This window comes from Schistocerca cancellata, chromosome 5, assembly GCF_023864275.1.
Source record: "Schistocerca cancellata isolate TAMUIC-IGC-003103 chromosome 5, iqSchCanc2.1, whole genome shotgun sequence".
NCBI classification, from domain to species: domain Eukaryota; kingdom Metazoa; phylum Arthropoda; class Insecta; order Orthoptera; family Acrididae; genus Schistocerca; species Schistocerca cancellata.
The window spans coordinates 83671557-83689734 of record NC_064630.1 but is presented as its reverse complement, the minus strand read 5'-3'; the positions used below and the strand labels follow the sequence as shown (position 1 = coordinate 83689734).

The 18178-nt window shown below is 41.8% G+C and overlaps 1 protein-coding gene across 1 annotated transcript in view; it reads right to left on the bottom strand.

Annotated features, from left to right (window-relative positions):
- LOC126188372 (uncharacterized) overlaps positions 1-18178 on the bottom strand; it is a 112787-nt gene that overhangs the window by 58278 nt on the left and 36331 nt on the right. The window lies entirely within an intron of this gene.

Here is an 18178-nt window from a genome sequence, read left to right as displayed (position 1 = left end):
GCAACTGGTTTGCTTGTATGGGATGCTGTTTAGAAGAGCCACTCAGCAGCAGGTACTCAGTGTTAGATACTGGCGCAGAGCTACTGCTCAATCTACATGTCAAGGAAACAATCATGGCAACAGAAGAATAATAACAGTAATGGTGGAGGGTATCAATGACGAAATTCACTGACGACACCGCCATCCTCAGCGAAAATGAGGAAGAATTACAGGACAGTCTAATTGTGCGGCTTATGCCATATTGCACATCATGAATGTACCTGTAGCTGTGCAAGCACGTAACCTGGGTAGGATCCTTTGCTCCCCAGCATTTACTTTGCAGCTCACTTATTCTGTACCATGCAACATAGACTGGCTCGATTTCATCATCTTTCTCCTTTTTACATTTTTTGCACGAGGTTGCTATTACATTCTCAGCTTCTTCGCTGCATGTCTTGTCAGTTTTGAACACTGTACTATTCTGTTTTGTGTTTTTGGAGTGAATATTTTTGAAGACCATCTGAATGTGTAAGAAGTTTTGTTATTGCGTACATTTTACACGGAATTTTCCAATATGATACCTAGGCTGTGCGAGGTGACATTTGAGTTGGTTAACATTCCTCTGTGATGCTACCCTGTCTCAGGTGACCTACAGAGATGTAAAGCTTCCCATAAGAACATGCGAATTTAAAAGAAACAAGGTCATGTTATGAACAATGGCTTATTAAATGGAAATTACTAGAAGTGACCCAGTTGAATACCGAGCGAGGTGGCGCAGTGGTTAGACACTGGACTCGCATTCGGGAGGACGACGGTTCAATCCCGCGTTCGGCCATCCTGATTTAGGTTTTCCGTGATTTCCCTAAATCACTCCATGCAAATGCCGGGATGGTTCCTCTGAAAGGGCACGACCGACTTCCTTCCCTAATCCGATGAGACCGATGACCACGCTGTCTGGTCTCCTTCCCCAAAACCAACCAACCAGATGAATATGAAAGTACGGCTACCAAACCTCACAAAGACATATTGATTATGGAATCCATCAAACTATCACAGGAAAAAAAGTTCACAATAACGATCTGGTTTATTATAAAAACACACAAAAAATATTTTACCCACTGAATCAGGAATACAGTCAATTAATAAGTGGACAAGCGACTGCAAATAACTTTAGCACAAGTTGTGGAATACATGAAAAAATGACATAAAGCTGTATTGTGAACGTTGTCAGTAACTATGGAAAAGGTTTGTCAGTTATAGAAAGGTCCCAGAAAAGTACAAACAACGCCAATACTTTCGCTTTGGGGGTACAATTACCTGGCTGTGAAACTCAGGTCAACAAAACGAAACCCTGATGGAAATTAACTAACTTCATGCTAGCCTCATCTCGCTGGATGTAAAAACAGCCGTTGCTTACCACTCAGAAAATCTGTGAGGGCAGACGACAGCTGCAGTCAACTATGACCTGAGGAATAATCTTTTCTTACTCTACACTACGAAACTTAGCAGGTTCTGCCAGCGAAGGGAAGTCACCAGCCACTTGCAACAGACCTTGCAAGTGCTGATTAACGATAATTTAATAAACAAGTTAATAATGTCCTGCATTTACAAATTTTTGTTGTGGTCAACCAGTGGATTATATTTCTCTCTTGACACAATAAAGAAGGCAGAATATCCACCATACCCCCTCCCCCACTATTTAATCTATTTCAAGTTACAGCCAATGCGAAAAAGTCTATGTACACATACATGAGAATTCTCCCCTAATACCAAAACAATTACTGTGAGCTAGCTAGCGAACCGCTTACCAAAATTTCGACAAACATTCCAGCTGGCCTCGTCTTGGCTGCTACCAAGCTATATAGCATTGCGTCCTCACCTGTTTTTCAGATTCTTTTCATTTCTCACACAATAAAGCTTTATGGCATGTCGGTCAAATTTATTTGTTACCCCTGTTGGGTCAGGCTGGCAAACAACTTCCCCATTGCGTTTCGCCTGCCAGGCCTGGCTTTCAGCAGAACACATCTTTATGATTAGTGTCTTTCTCAGAAGTAAACCCTTCCTTCAGCCTGTTAAAAACCCCGAGGCTGCCATATTTACTAGACCGCCTCACCACACCAATAGAAGATGAGTTACTGATATTAGAATCGCAGTATTGGCAGTAGTTTTCAGTGCTTGCAGTTTTCATGCAGAATTTGAGTTTTGAATTGACTTCTTATTTGGATCTGGGTACTCAATTATAAACCAGATTAGAGCACAGTTTGGGAATAAATTGCCGTGCAATAGTTGGTCGAAAATCCATCATTGCATTTGTTACCTGCAATTTCATAATAGCTAGTTTCACAGTTTATTAATTATTCTTTGTTTTTACCAACATTTGCTGCAATCTCAAGATCTTCTTTCACTTTCGTAAGTGCATTTGGTTGTTCCGCATCCTATACTTGTCAGCGATGCAGATAGAATCCTCATCGATTTAATTACTTCTGTTGTCTGCTGTAGCAATGCATGTTAAATGATTTGTCTGTGAGTCACAAATGTGTAAACAAACAAAGTGTACAACTTATACCCGAGAATACTGTATACCGTTCTGTCAACATGTTAATGAGTAACTATGAAAATTAAATGAATGACCCTCGCAAAATAAAAATATCACTGTTAACAAAATATTCAACTTTGTATGGCGTACAAACTGAAATGAAAACTAAAAATTATTTTCGATAATGTAGCGCTTGTAAGATGCGGTGATGAAATTAAGATGAATTAACTTTTCAGTCTGATATCGCTTGAATATTAACTGATAGAGGAATTCTTATCTGCACATCTTCTTTCCTTTGGCTGTGGGCGTTCCCTGCTGCAGGTATTTCTCTGATACGATAAGGAACAAGGACGCGACTACAAACAAGTAGCAGAAGAGCTGCAAACTAATGGAATAAATATACGCTGACCTATAACAAACAACATTAAATGTGAGGCAGCCGTGTTACAGCAAGTGTCGACACCAATATACAAACTTGAATCGCACGTCAATAATCCTGTCCTCCACAGGAAAGACAAATAACACAAGAAAAATAGCTTAACAAGAAATAATAGTGCATCTAGTCCCTAGAGTGTCATATCCAGTGAAAAGTGAAGAACTGCGATGACAGTGTGCTTAAAAGTAATGCGTCTCTCCACACGTCAGTTGAGATTACATCCTATGCTTCAACATTAGATTTGTCATGCAAAATTCTTTGTGCAATAAGTTTTTTACCTACAAAATTTCAAAATTTCTTTCTCAATGTTTGTTTTATTTTCTTTTTTATTTTAATTAATTTTTAGTAAAAGGCTTTAGTAAAAAGCTTGTTAACAAAATCTTTCCTTTCTTCCTAGTGTGAAGTTTGTCTGCGAAACTGTTTTCGGGTTTAGCACTTAAAAGAAAGGTGATACTCTTACTAGACTACTACTAGGCATATACACATTTTTTTAATATATGGAATGTTACCTCATGCATATACGCTGTCAGTTTATAGAAGTACGAATTTCCGCTAACAGATGACATACAAAATATGCTATCATCGAGTCATTTATAACAAAGGCGGAGGGCTACGTTCGTACACTGTTGTTTTTCACTGTTGTAAATACACTACTGGCCATTAAAATTGCACACCACGAATATGACGTGCTACAGACTCGAAATTTAACCGACAGGAAGAAGATGCTGTGATATGCAAATGATTAGTTTTTCAGAGCATTCACACAAGGTTGGCGCCGGTGGCGTCACCTACAACGCGCTAACATGAGGAAAGTTTCCAAACGATTTCTCATACACAAACAGCAGTTGACCGGCGTTGCTTGGTGAAACGTTGTTGTGATGCCTCGTGTAAGGAGGAGAAATTCGTACCATCCGGTTTCCGACATTGATAAAGATCGGATTGTAGCCTATCGCCATTGCGGTTTATCGAATCGCGACATTGCTGCTCGCGTTGCAAGAGATCCAATGACTGTTAGCAGAATATGGAATCGGTGGGTTCAGGAGGGTAATACGGAACGCCTTGCTGGATCCCAACGGCCTCCTCGTATCACTAGCAGGCGAGATTACAGGCATCTTATCCGAATGGCTGTAACGGATCGTGCAGACACGTCCCGATCCCTGAGTCAACAGATGGGGACATATGCAAGACAACAACCATCTGCACGAACGGTTCGACGACGTTTGCAGCAGAATGGACTATCAGCTCGGATACCATGGCTGTGGTTATTCCTGACGCTGTATCACAGACAGGAGTGCCTGAGCTGGTGTACTCAACGACGAACCTGGGTGCACGAATGGCAAAACGTCATTTTTTCGGATGAATCCAGGTTCTGTTTACAGCATCATGATGGTAGCATCCGTGTTTGGCGACATTGCGGTGAACGCACATTGGAAGTGTGTATTCGTCATCGCCATACTGACGTATCACAAGGCGTGATGGTATAGGGTCCCATTGGTTACACGTCTCGGTCATCTCTTGTTCTCATTGACGGCACTTTGAACAGTGGATATTACATTTCAGATGTGTTACGACCCGTGGCTCTACCTTTCATTCGATCCCTGCGAAACCCTACATTTCAGCAGGATAATGCACGACAGCATGTTTTAGGTCCTGTACGGACCTTTCTGGATACACAAAATGTTCGACTGCTGCCCTGGCCAGCACATTCTCCCGAACTCCCACCGATTGAAAACGTCTGGTGAATGGTGGGCGAGCAACTGGCTCGTCACAATACGATAGTCACTACTCTTAATGAACTGTGGCATCGTGTTGAAGCTGCATGGGCAGCTGTACCTGTACAGGCCATCCAAGGTCTGTTTGACTCAATGCCCAGGCGCATCAAGCCCGTTATTGCGGCCAGAGGTGGTTGATCTAGGTACTGATTTCTCAGGATCTATGCACCCAAATTGCGTGAAAATGTAATCACATGTCACTTCTAGTATAATATATTTGTCCAATGAATACCCGTTTATCATCTGCATTTCTTCTTGGTGTAGCATTTTAATGGCCAGTAGTGTATTTACAACACAGTGACATTTCACTGTGCAGAATGGGTTGTTGTTCAGGATGAGAAAGTTAGTTCCACTTGTTGTGGGAGCTAAATCACTGAGGAACAAAGTGTTGAAGGAAATGTACAAACATGTATTAGCAGGTCACAGAGGTTGAAAGACTACTGATCATCGATTAACTAAACAACAGTGGTGAAAGATGAGGAGACAGTATGTGGACAGTAAGTAAGGAGCTGCATACCATGTGTACACTGTAACAATCTCATTCATAACGAATACCGCTGAAAAGCTTATTGGAGGCATCCAAACAATTTAGAATGGAATGAATGGATGTTTGGGCTCATTCAACCAAACACCAGTGGGTAACTGCTATGTGTTAGCCATCACAGACCACTTTTCACATTATGTGATAATGGTTGCCATCCCATATCAGCAATCCTGATTTTTCGAATTTGGCATTCCCGCCACAATAACTACAAGTGAGGGCAAAAGCTTCATCTCCGAGATGATAAAGCAACTGAGCCATCTATTGTGAATCCAGCAGCCAAGAACTGGTCCCTTTCAAGCCCAGTGATCGCAAAACCGGAATATGTCCATTGTACTTCCAGCAAACTGTTAAGTTATTATGTGAACATGCCCCATAATGACTGGGATGTTTACCTACTCTGTGTCTTAGCCACATAAATCTCTAAGTTCCATGACAGTATGGGCTGCATATGGGGTAGTACACGGTAGGAAGGTGACATTAACTTTTATGGAGATTAAGTACAAAAGATGAAAACATGGTAAATAGTCAGTAGATTTGTGGAGATATTGCGGTTATGTCGAAATAGCCATATAAAAGAAATACAAAAGCGCTCGAAGATCAAGAGAATATTGGACGAGTTGTTAAGTTACATATACATCTGTATCATCCAAACCACATTGAAGTGCATGGTAAACGCTACATATCATTGTACCAGTTGTTAGTGTTTCTTCCCATTTCATTCACATATGGAGTGCGAGAAGAATAAATGATGATGACGATGTCTGGTTTATGGAGCGTTCAACTGCGCTGTCATCAGCGCCCGTACGATGTCCCAATTTCCTCACAGTCCAATTTTTTACACAATCCAATCTAGCCAGTGTCACGAATGGTGATGATGATGAAGTGATGAGCACAACACAAACATTCAGTTCCCGGGCAGAGGAAATCTCCAACCCGGCCGGCAATTGAACCCAGGACCCCGTGATCCAGCGGCATATGAATGCTTAATGTCTCTGTGTGTTCTGTAATTAATCTAATCTTATCCTCACGATCCCTGTGTGATCGATATGCAAGGGGTTGTAATATACTCTTAAATTCAACATTTAAAACTGGTTCTTGAAACTTTGTTAGTAGGCTTTCATGGAATAGTTTGTGCATATCTTCAAGAATCTGCTAGTTCAGTTTCTTGAACAACTCGTTGAAAAACTTGTGACCGTCCATGTTGGCCTTCTCTGTACACGTTCATTATTTCCTGTCAATCCTCTCATGTGTGGGTCCCACATTGAAGGATGAGTCACACGAGTGATTTGTAAGTGATCTCCTTTGTAGACTGACTGCGTTTCCCCACTTTTCTAGCAATAAACCCAAGGCCCCTACCTGCTTTACCCACGACTGATCCTATGTGTCTATTCCATTTCGTGCCCCTACAGAGCGGTACACCCAGGTATTTCCATGAGTTTACACATTTCAGTTGTACCCCACTTAATTTATAATTAAACTTACTTTTTCATTTTGTTAAGTAAACAATTTTAGATTTCTGAGCATTTAAAGCAAATTTGCAATCTTTGCACCACTTTGAAATCTTATCAGTATCTGATCGAAAATTTGTGCAGCTTCTTTAAGACAGTAACTCATTATATGTAAGTACATCATCTGCAAGAAGTCCGAGGTTATTATTAGCAATGTCCATAATGCTGTTAATACACAACATGAACAGTAATGGTCCTAACAAACTCTCCAGCAGCACAACCGTAGTTACTTCTACATGTGACGACCACTCTCCATCCAAGATAACACGTTGGGACCTCCCTACAAATAAATCCTGAATCTAGTCAAAAATTTCGCTTCATATCCCATATGATAGTACTTTGGACAATAAGCGCATATGTGGTGCTCAGTCAAACCCCTCCAGAAATCAAGAAATGCTGCATCTATCTGACTGCCTTGATCCAAAGCTTTCAGTATGTCATTTGGATTACACTTCATCGATATTTTCGGAAACATTCAGTTCGATATACCTCAACATGTTTCAGCTCAGAATACGTTGTACGATTCTACAAAAATATATGTTAAGGCTATGGGCAGTAATTTTATGGATAACTTGGACTACCCTTCCTGTAAACGGGTATGATCTGTGCTTTCATACAACTTCTTGGCACCGTTTCTCGTTCGAGGGATCTACAGTGGATAATAGTTACAAGACGGACCAAATGAGTCGCAAATTCAGTATAGAATCTGATAGATACTGCAGTGGAATCTGAATCTTTATTAATTTTTACGATTTCAGCTGTTTCTCAACACCACTGACACTAATAATTATTTCACGTATCTTTTCAGTGGTACGAGAATTAGATTGGGGTAGTTGTCCTTTGTTTTCCTTTGTATAGGAATACTAGATACTGGAGTTAAGTATTACAGCTTTTGCTTTGCTAAGCTGAGTTACAGTTTCTGTCTTATTCGCGAGTGGTTGGACACTAACTTTGCATGCGAAAAGAGTTTCTTTGGTTCAAATGGCTCTGAGGACTATGGGACTTAAGATCTGAGATCATCAGTCCCCTAGAACTTGGAACTACTTAAGCCTAACTAACCTAAGGACATCACACACATCTATGCCTGAGACAGGATTCAAACCTGCGATCGTAGTGGTCGCGCGGTTCCAGACTAAAGCGCCGAGAACCGCATGGCCACACCTGCCGGCAAAGTTTCTTTGCTTTTTGTGAAAGATCATTTGACAATATTATGATAGGGTAGTCGCTGAAGGCTTCACACATTGCTCCCTTGATAGCCATAAGCTGAGTTTTAGTCTATGCTTCTTTAGAAGCTTTTTTACAGTGACTATATACCGTAGTGGGTTCCTTCCATTATGAATTGTTCTACTGGATATATACCCTTCCAGTGCATGGTCAAGTATTCTTTTCAATTTGAGCCACAGTTCCTCTACATGCTCCTGCCCTCTGCAGAAGGTTTTACGTTCCTCACTGAGATAAGACACTACTACTTTTTTTTATAGGTGACTGAACATTTATATCTTTGCACTTGTTTTAGTTATTCTTTGTGATTTGGTAATTTTCGTCGCCACAACCGCGTCATGGTAAGTGATACCAGTTAGGACGTGGAATTCCTCAAAGAGATCAGGTCTATTTGTTGCTATTAGATCAAATACAATTCCATCATGAGACTGGTGCTGATTTATCTGTTCTAGGTAGTTTTCAGAGCAGACATTTAGTAATGTTTGACGAGATGTCTGGTCACGCTCACCACTAGTAAAACTTTCTCAATTGATTGCTGAATGGTTAACGGCTCCACTGATGATTACAGTATAGTTGAGGGTCTTACATACAAATGAACTTATGGTTTACACTAAAGTTTTCGTTAAATCAGGATATTAGTATTGAGGGTGACAAAAGGGTTCTATTACAATTTTATGCCTGTCCCTGATACCAAGTCGTGCTCAAACAATCTCGCATACAGCTTCAGCTTCTGTCTATCTACTGCAACTAATACACTAACTACATATCCTATTAGCCTTTCCTTTCGATACACAGGTAAATTTTCTCCAAAAATCTCGCTGGCCGGTGTGGCCGAGCGGTTCTAGACGCTTGATTCTGGAACCGCCCGACCGCTACGGTCGCAGGTTCGAATCCTGCCTCGGGCATGGATGTGTGTGATGTTCTTAGGTTAGTTAGGTTAAAGTAGTTCTACGTTTAGGGGACTGATGACATCAGATGTTAAGTCCCATAGTGCTTAGAGACATTTGAACCATTTTTGAACCCAAAAATCTCACTGCTTTCAATTTCAGGTGTCAACCAGCTTTCTACATCTAGTGTTATGTAAGATTCATTGTTTCTCTGGAGCGCTTCAAGCTCTGACACTCTGTTGCGTGTGCTTCAGCAACAACCTACTAGGATTTTAATGTTCTTGACTGGAGGAGGGCATTCTTTTGTATGTTACAGTTATACTTCTGGGTCTCCTACAGCTGTCGTTACCTGAACTGGATGGAGATCGCCTAATTTTAAAAAACTCTGGTGTGTAGTGCACGCGTGACCCATTCAGGTGGATCCCACATTTCTCAAGCTATGGCATATGTGTAGAATGGTGCAGCCTAGCTTGTCACAGAATCTTCGAAGTCTCTGGTTCATTCTTCCGACTCCACTCAGTACCAGGGGGACAACGTTGCAAACTGTGAGATTCGTTGAAACGCCGGGCAGAAGCCTTGTCTTCTCAACGTCCGCTGTCGGTCGATGGAATGAACCACAATCTGTGGTTGGTTTCAAACGGCTGGAACAGCCCCTTCGACGTGTTGATTGAAGTACCCAGGCACACACACTCAGTTCACATGGTGTTCTTTCCTCTTCCTTGCTGCCATTTCGCCATATGTACGAGGGCTGCCCAGAAAGTAAGTTACGATCGGTCGCGAAATGGAAACGACTATGAAAATGCGATAAAGCTTTGCGAATATGTGTTGGGCAGTGTCTCTAGTATGACTCTAGGTAGAATTATGTCGCTCTTTTCATTCCTGAGCTCTTGGTGAGCGCGTAAAGATGTTATAGAAAATAGTGTCTCCCGCCAAGTACGAGGGCCTGGTGAGAATTTCCCCTGAAGCTATGTTTAGCAAGAGTAATAGAAGGCAGATTTCAGACTACCTAACAGATCAAAACGAAAATTTCTGTTCCTACACTGACAATGTTGAGTGTTTATGGAAAAAGTTCAAGGCAATCGTAAAATGCGTTTTAGACAGGTACGTGCCGAGTAAAACTGTGAGGGACGGGAAAAACCCACCGTGGTACAACAACAAAGTTAGGAAACTACTGCGAAAGCAAAGAGAGCTTCACTCCAAGTTTAAACGCAGCCAAAACCTCTCAGACAAACAGAAGCTAAACGATGTCAAAGTTAGCGTAAGAAGGGCTATGCGTGAAGCGTTCGGTGAATTCGAAAGTAAAATACTAGGTACCGACTTGACAGAAAATCCTAGGAAGTTCTGGTCTTACGTTAAATCAGTAGGTGGCTCGAAACATCATGTCCAGACACTCCGGGATGATGATGGCATTGAAACAGAAGGTGACAAGCGTAAAGCTGAAATACTAAACACCTTTTTCCAAAGCTGTTTCACAGAGGAAGACCGCACTGCAGTTCCTTCTCTAAATCCTCGCACCAACGAAAAAATGGCTGACATCGAAATAAGTGTCCAAGGAATAGAAAAGCAACTGGAATCACTCAACAGAGGAAAGTCCACTGGACCGGACGGGATACCAATTCGATTCTACACAGAGTACGCGAAAGAATTTGCCCCCCTTCTAACAGCCGTGTACCGCAAGTCTCTAGATGAACAGAAGGTTCCAAATGATTGGAAAAGAGCACAGGTAGTCCCAGTCTTCAAGAAGGGTCGTCGAGCAGATGCGCAAAACTATAGACCTATATCTCTGACGTCAATCTGTTGTAGAATTTTAGAACATGTGTTTTGCTCGAGTATCATGTCGTTTTTGGAAACTCAGAATCTACAATGTAGGAATCAACATGGATTCCGGAAACAGCGATCGTGTGAAACCCAACTCGCTTTATTTGTTCATGAGACCCAGAAAATATTAGATACAGGCTCCCAGGTAGATGCTATTTTTCTTGACTTCCGGAAGGCGTTCGATACAGTTCCGCACTGTCGCCTGATAAACAAAGTAAGAGCCTACGGAATATCAGACCAGCTGTGTGGCTGGCTTGAAGAGTTTTTAGCAAACAGAACACAGCATGTTGTTATCAACGGAGAGACGTCTACAGACATTAAAGTAACCTCTGGCGTGCCACAGGGGAGTGTTATGGGACCATTGCTTTTCACAATATATATAAATGAACTAGTAGATAGTGTCGGAAGTTCCATGCGGCTTTTCGCGGATGATGCTGTAGTATACAGAGAAGTTGCAGCATTAGAAAATTGTAGCGAAATGCAGGAAGATCTGCAGCGGATAGGCACTTGGTGCAGGGAGTGGCAACTGACCCTTAACATACACAAATGTAATGTATTGTGAATACATAGAAAGAAGGATCCTTTATTGTATGATTATATGATAGCGGAACAAACACTGGTAGCAGTTACTTCTGTAAAATATCTGGGAGTATGCGTGCGGAACGATTTGAAGTGGAATGATCATATAAAATTAATTGTTGGTAAGGCGGGTACCAGGTTGAGATTCATTGGGAGAGTCCTTAGAAAATGTAGTCCATCAGCAAAGGAGGTGGCTTACAAAACACTCGTTCGACCTATACTTGAGTATTGCTCACCAGTGTGGGATCCGTACCAGATCGGGTTGACGGAGGAGATAGAGAAGATCCAGAGAAGAGCGGCGCGTTTCGTCACAGGGTTATTTGGTAACCGTGATAGCGTTACGGAGATGTTTAACAAACTCAAGTGGCAGACTCTGCAAGAGAGGCGCTCTGCATCGCGGTGTAGCTTGCTCGCCAGGTTTCGAGAGGGTGCGTTTCTGGATAAGGTATCGAATATATTGCTTCCCCCTACTTATACCTCCCGAGGAGATCACGAATGTAAAATTAGAGAGATTAGAGCGCGCACAGAGGCTTTCAGACAGTCGTTCTTCCCGCGAACCATACGCGACTGGAACAGGAAAGGGAGATAATGACAGTGGCACGTAAAGTGCCCTCCGCCACACACCGTTGGGTGGCTTGCAGAGTATAAATGTAGGTGTAGATGTAGACGTAACCAACATTACATAACTGTCGTGCGGTTTCTTCTTCAAGACAATTCTCAGCCTCATTCTGCAGGGGCAATGAAGATGTTCCCGCATCGTTTCAATTGGAAATGTTTGGTTACCCACAATACAGCCCGCAATTGTCACCCATTGAGTTTCATCTCTGCTCAAACGAACCGCTGGCTATGAAGACAACATTTTGGCACAGACAACGAGCTTTAGGCCAGCATAGAGAATTGGCGGAAAGCACTGGCGGCTGCCTTCTATGATGAGGGTATTGGAAAGTTGGTACAACGCTACGACGAATGTCTGAATCAGAACGGCGACTACGTAGGGAAGTAGCTGAAAGGTGTAGCTAACTGTTACAAATGAAACATTTCTGATTTTCACTGTGATTTTCATTTCGCAATCAATCGTAACTTACTTTCTGGACAGCCCTCGTATGAACTTCCGACAATTAATAGACGCCTGCCCTTTTGCGTTTGCTTCCACTTCACACATGACAAAGTAAGTTTCCGCAAAACAGAGGAAGTCCCACTGGCTCAGTTTCAGCACTTCAAAACTGTTCCTTATGGGGATCGGCACAACACCCTCAGTCTTCTGTGGTCGCTAGCTACCCTGTACAGGACGCCTAGATCTACGACTGACAAGCGACGCTGTCGTGTGGACGAGTAACGACAGATGCCGTACTTCATACAAAGGAGACCGTAGCCACAGAAGAGGGCAGTACTTACATTTGGTACTAGTAACACAGGTACGAGACACTCGGAAGCTCTTCCGACACACCCGATCCGCAGCAGCTGTCAGTCGTTTGACGGTGGAAAGGGCGATTATGGGCCGCTTGCGGACGCCAACCAATTCATCCCATGCTCTCCCATGCTCGAGTACAACATTCACAGTGGGGCTGCACTGTGGCTGATGAAATGTATTAGAGGACAGTGAACAAATAACTTTAAGCCCGGTGGGTATCTTTTAACCTGTTTACCCAAAAAATAACTAATTTCCTGTAAGAATTGAAACACCTACGCTAAACGAGGTTTCTATTAAGGCAACACAAAAATGTGTGCCGAGAATTACTAGTTTCGTAAAATTTATGAGGTTAATTATGGACGTTGACAAACTCGAAAACAGAATTCATTTAAGATAGACGTAGGTGGTATAAGTTTAATTCACCTGCCCCTACCACTGTCGGTTTCTGCAACCCCCGATATTATACCTGGCCATCAAAAAACACACGTGGGATTTTCAAACTATCTCGTTTGCTACGTCAATACTGTTAGTCAGTGACTTATTTTGATGGGTTCTGTACATTGGTGCGGGATTAAGAGGGTACAATGCTACTCTTCGATTCGCTGTGATGTTTCTCCGCCAATCAGAAATTAGCACGTTAGTGGATATTTTGGGAACCAGAAACTCTACTGTGTAGAGAGAGCAGAGTCGTGGTTTGTATCTCATAGCCGCGCAGGATTAGCCGAGCGGTCTAAGGTGCTGCAGACATGGACTGTACGGCTGGTACCGCCGGAGGTTCGAGTCCTCCCTCGGGCATGGGTGTGTGTGTGTGTTTGTCCTTAGGATAAATTAGGTTAAGTAGCGTGTAAGCTTAGGGAGTGATAACCATAAGATTTCACACACATTTGAACATTTTTTTTTTTTTTTTGTATATCATAGTGATCAGACGTACTGGTGTTTCCTCCTTCGAAAAGAAAATTATTGATATTATGATATTTCAGTACTAAAATGTTTGAGAAGTGCCGTGAAGTATCACTTAGACAGACTCTGGGCCGCCTACGATCGTCAACCAACTCCTCCCACATTCGAGAACAGCATTCACAGGGGGCCGCATTGTGGCTGGTGAAACGTTTTTAGGACAGTGAACAAATAACTTTGATCCCGCTCGGTAAATTTTAGTCTGTTGACCCAAAACATTACTAATGCCCTGTAAGAATTGAAGAAAATACACACAACGTCATGTCTATTAAGGCAACAGAGAAATATATATTTTTAATCTGTAGATCCAAAAAATTACTAATTTCCTGTACGAATTCAAACAAATACACAAAACGACACTTCTGTTAAGACATTAGAAAAATCTGTGCTAAAAATTACTAGTTACCTAAAATTTTTGAGGTTCGTTATAGACATTGACTAACTCGAAAACGGAGTTCATTTATAATAATCGTAGATAACATACAGGTTAATTTACCTGTCCTCACCACTGTCGTTTCATGCAACCCCCAATTTTGCATGTGGCCATCAAAAAAACACACATGGGATTTACAAATTCCCTCACTTGCTACGCACATACTATTAGTCCTACGTAAAGATAAGCAGGACAGTTTTTGTAGGAAGTTTAATGCAATTAAAGTTTGTACCGAGATACATTTCTGCTAGAAGCCGTAGTTCTAGAAGCGTTCAAGAAAAACTCAAGAGGTAGCCCTCAAACGTGCCTCCACGACCGCTCTAGCCAATAACAACGTAATTTCCGTATGAATGATGTTGATTTGTCATTAGTCACTGAAATATTTCAGCTCAACAGCATTAAACATTGCCCGTTGCCGGCTAGAGATTTTAGAACGGAATCAACAGTAGACCATGACAACTGAACTACTTCTTTAAGAGCCCTTCCATTGATTGTTATTCACAATTAACTCTTGAAACTTGGTACAGTTGTTTTATTTAAAGAATGTTTATAACACTGCAATTAGAACTTACTACCAGTAATACAAGTGATATTTAATCTACTGTGAATAAGGACTTTCTTGTTGTAGATTTTTTATTTAATAAATTACTTGAAAACTATTAGATGTAGCTTAATAGAGTTACATATTTAATGTTTTTATATCAACCTGAGTCTATATATAAATTTTCAGCCGCGAGGGATTAGCGGAGCGGTCTAAGGCGCTGCAGTCCTGGACTGTGCGGTTGGTCCCGGCGGAGGTTCGAGTCCTCCCTCGGGCATGGGCATGGGTGTGTGTGTTTGTCCTTAGGATAGTTCAGCTTAAGTAGTGTGTAAGCTTAGGGACTGATGACCTTAGCAGTTCAGTCCCATAAGATTTCACACACATTTGAACTTTTTTTTTTATACAAATTTTCATCTTTCTCAGTCCACTATTTAGCGCATTCAATTTTTCATGAAAACGCCGATTATGACCAAAATATCCATCCTACCAAGTTGAGACTCGTGTCAGTTGACTGTCATATACATGTGTACATTTTGAACAATGAAACTTCCTGGCAGATTAAAACTGTGTGCCCGACCGAGACTCGAACTCGGGACCTTTGCCTTTCGCGGGCAAGTGCTCTACCATCTGAGCTCAGATGGTAGAGCACTTGCCCGCGAAAGGCAAAGGTCCCGAGTTCGAGTCTCGGTCGGGCACACAATTTTAATCTGCCAGGAAGTTTCATATCAGCGCACACTCCGCTGCAGAGTGGAAATCTCATTCTGGATTTTGAACAATGTTTAACTTTCTAGCTGCATTATTTAGCGCCAAGAATGTTTTCTTAAGTCCAGGTATTAAGAGAAACATATTCATCTGTTCATTCTTAGATTTAACTGTTTTAACATTAATATGTGTCACTAATGAATATCTTCATAGTCAGCTCCAAGCATTCACCGCGGGGCACAAAGATATTGAGCATCTTTGGTCGGAATTTAAAGGTATTGTCCACCATGTGCTAGAGAAGTATGTGCCTAGCAAAAGTATAGGGGAGGGAAAGGATCCACCTTGGCACAAGAAACATATTAGGAAGTTGCTGAGAAAGCAGAGAATTTTGCATAGTCGTTTTAAACGTAGCCACTGCCCCGCTGACAAATATAAATTATGCGAAATGAAAGCAGCTGTAAAAAGGACAATAAGAGATTCTTTTAACGAATATGAAAGCAATATTTTGTCCGCAGATTCCAAAAATAATAAAAAAAAATTTGGTCCTACGTAAAATCTATGAACGCTACAAATAATTCAATACCTTCTCTTGCTGACAGTACGGATGATGTAACTGATGATAATAAACAGAAGGCCGAAATTCTAAACCTAGCCTTCAAAAACTCGTTTACGATAGAGGACTGCAGCACCATTCCCCCTTTCAACTATCGAACAAACGTAAGGATGGCTGACATAGTGTTTAGTGTATCTGGGATTGTAAAACAGTTAAGATCCTTAGACGCCAGGAAGGTATCTGGCCCAACAGTATCCCCGTAAGATTTTATGTTGACTATGCTACAGATATAGCACCATTTTTATCCATCATCTATCAGAGATCATTGGAACAGCGGAAAGTTCCACGGGACTGGAAGAAGACCCAGGTCATAGCAATCTATAAAAAGGGTAGAAAATCAGATGCACATAATTACCGGCCAATTTCAGTGACATCGTTTGTTGTAGAATCATGGAACATATTTTGTGTTCAGACATAATGACCTTTCTAGATTCAGAGAAGCTCATCTGCAGAAACCAGCACGGTTTATGGAAACAGCGGTCATGCGAGACACAGCTGGTCCTCTTTGTGCACGATATACAACAGGCTCTAGATACCGGCCCCCAGGTTGATGCCATATTTCTCGACTTTCGAAAGGCGTTCGACTCAGTTCCACACTGTCGCTTGCTACAAAAAGTGCGCGCTTACGGTCTATCCGATGATATATGTGGTTGGATAGAAAGTTTTCTAACAGACAGGAAGCAGTATGTCGTCCTGAACGAGGTGACTTCAACAGAAACAAGCGTAACTTCAGGTGTGCCCCAGGGCAGCCTAATAGGTCCTCTGCTTTTTACGATTTACATAAAAGATCTGGTTGATGGTACTGGCAGCGGTGTCCGACTGTTTACCGATGATGCTGTAGTCTACAGGAAAGTAGTATCACACGAAAGTTGTGAACAAATCAATAAGGATTTGCAGAAAATAAATGCGTGGTGTAATGACTGGCAGTTATGTCTCAATATTAGTAAGCGTAACCTACTGCGTATAACAAGGCGAAAATCCCCATTAATATACGAGTGCAAAATAAATGCCCAGTCTTTGGAAGCGGTAACGTTCGTCAAGTAGCTGGGTGTGACTATTCGAAATGATCTCAAATGGAATGATCAGGTTACACAAGTAACGGGTAAGGTGAACTCTAGATTGCGGTTTGTTGGTAGAATCCTGAAGCGTTGGAGTCCTTCAACAAAGGAAATAGCTTGCAATACGACAGTTCGTCCAGTCTTAGAGTATTGTTCATCTGTATGGGACTGATTGAAGAGATTGAGAAGGCCCAAAGAAGAGCGGCAAGATTCGTGACTGGTACATTTAGCCATCGGGGGAGCGTTACGAATCTCATAGAAAGTTTAAATTGGGACACTCTTGCAGATAGACGGCGCGCTAAACAGAAGGGGCTGCTCACTAAATTCCGAAATCCGATCTTCACCGAGGATGTAGAGCATATATTATTACCACCAACTTTCAAATCGCACAATGATCACCATTCAATGATAAGGGAAATTAGAGCTCGTACTAAGGCGTTGAAACAGTCGTTTTTCCCTCGCTCGATCCACGAGTGGAACGGAAGTGGGCGGAGTATATGTGTAGACGTAGAATATACTGAAACATATACTGACAAAGTTTGGAGAAATTGCTTTAACCTTTAATTCCATTCTTAGAATATGGTCCAATTCCTTCTATGCTACGCACAGGTGCGTTATGAGATGTCACGCTGCTAGCAGTGAACTGAAAAAGTCCTAGCACACTCGCTCGCCTCTGTATCTCTCCAATGAAAACCAGCCCTTGTTTCACCACACGTTTACAACGGTCGTTTTCTTTTCATTGGCACTACAGATGCGTATAAATTAAGAATGTTAACGCAATAACTGACTATGCTTGTGGCGTAATAGCCCAACAGACACAAAGAAACTTCGAATGTCGGAAATAGCAATTTTTATAAAGTAGTAGGAGGGAGAGGCACGAACTACACACTAGAAATCCTGACTGGTGAGGGATGAGTGGAGGGTTGTGAGAGTAGGTGCATTTGAAAGTAATTTTGGTGTGGGTTTCTCGAATAACACGAATAGCATGATCCCCCAACATAAACATATAAAACGTATCCCAGTACAAAATTTTACTACACTAAATTTCGCAAGAAAAGGTCTGGATTATTTTTTCTCTAGGACTAATAATTTGTTCGTAGCGACGAAGTGAATATGAAAAGTCTCGCAGGTGGTTCTGCTAGTTCATATATAATATTGCGATTTGTATGTGATCACATCGATA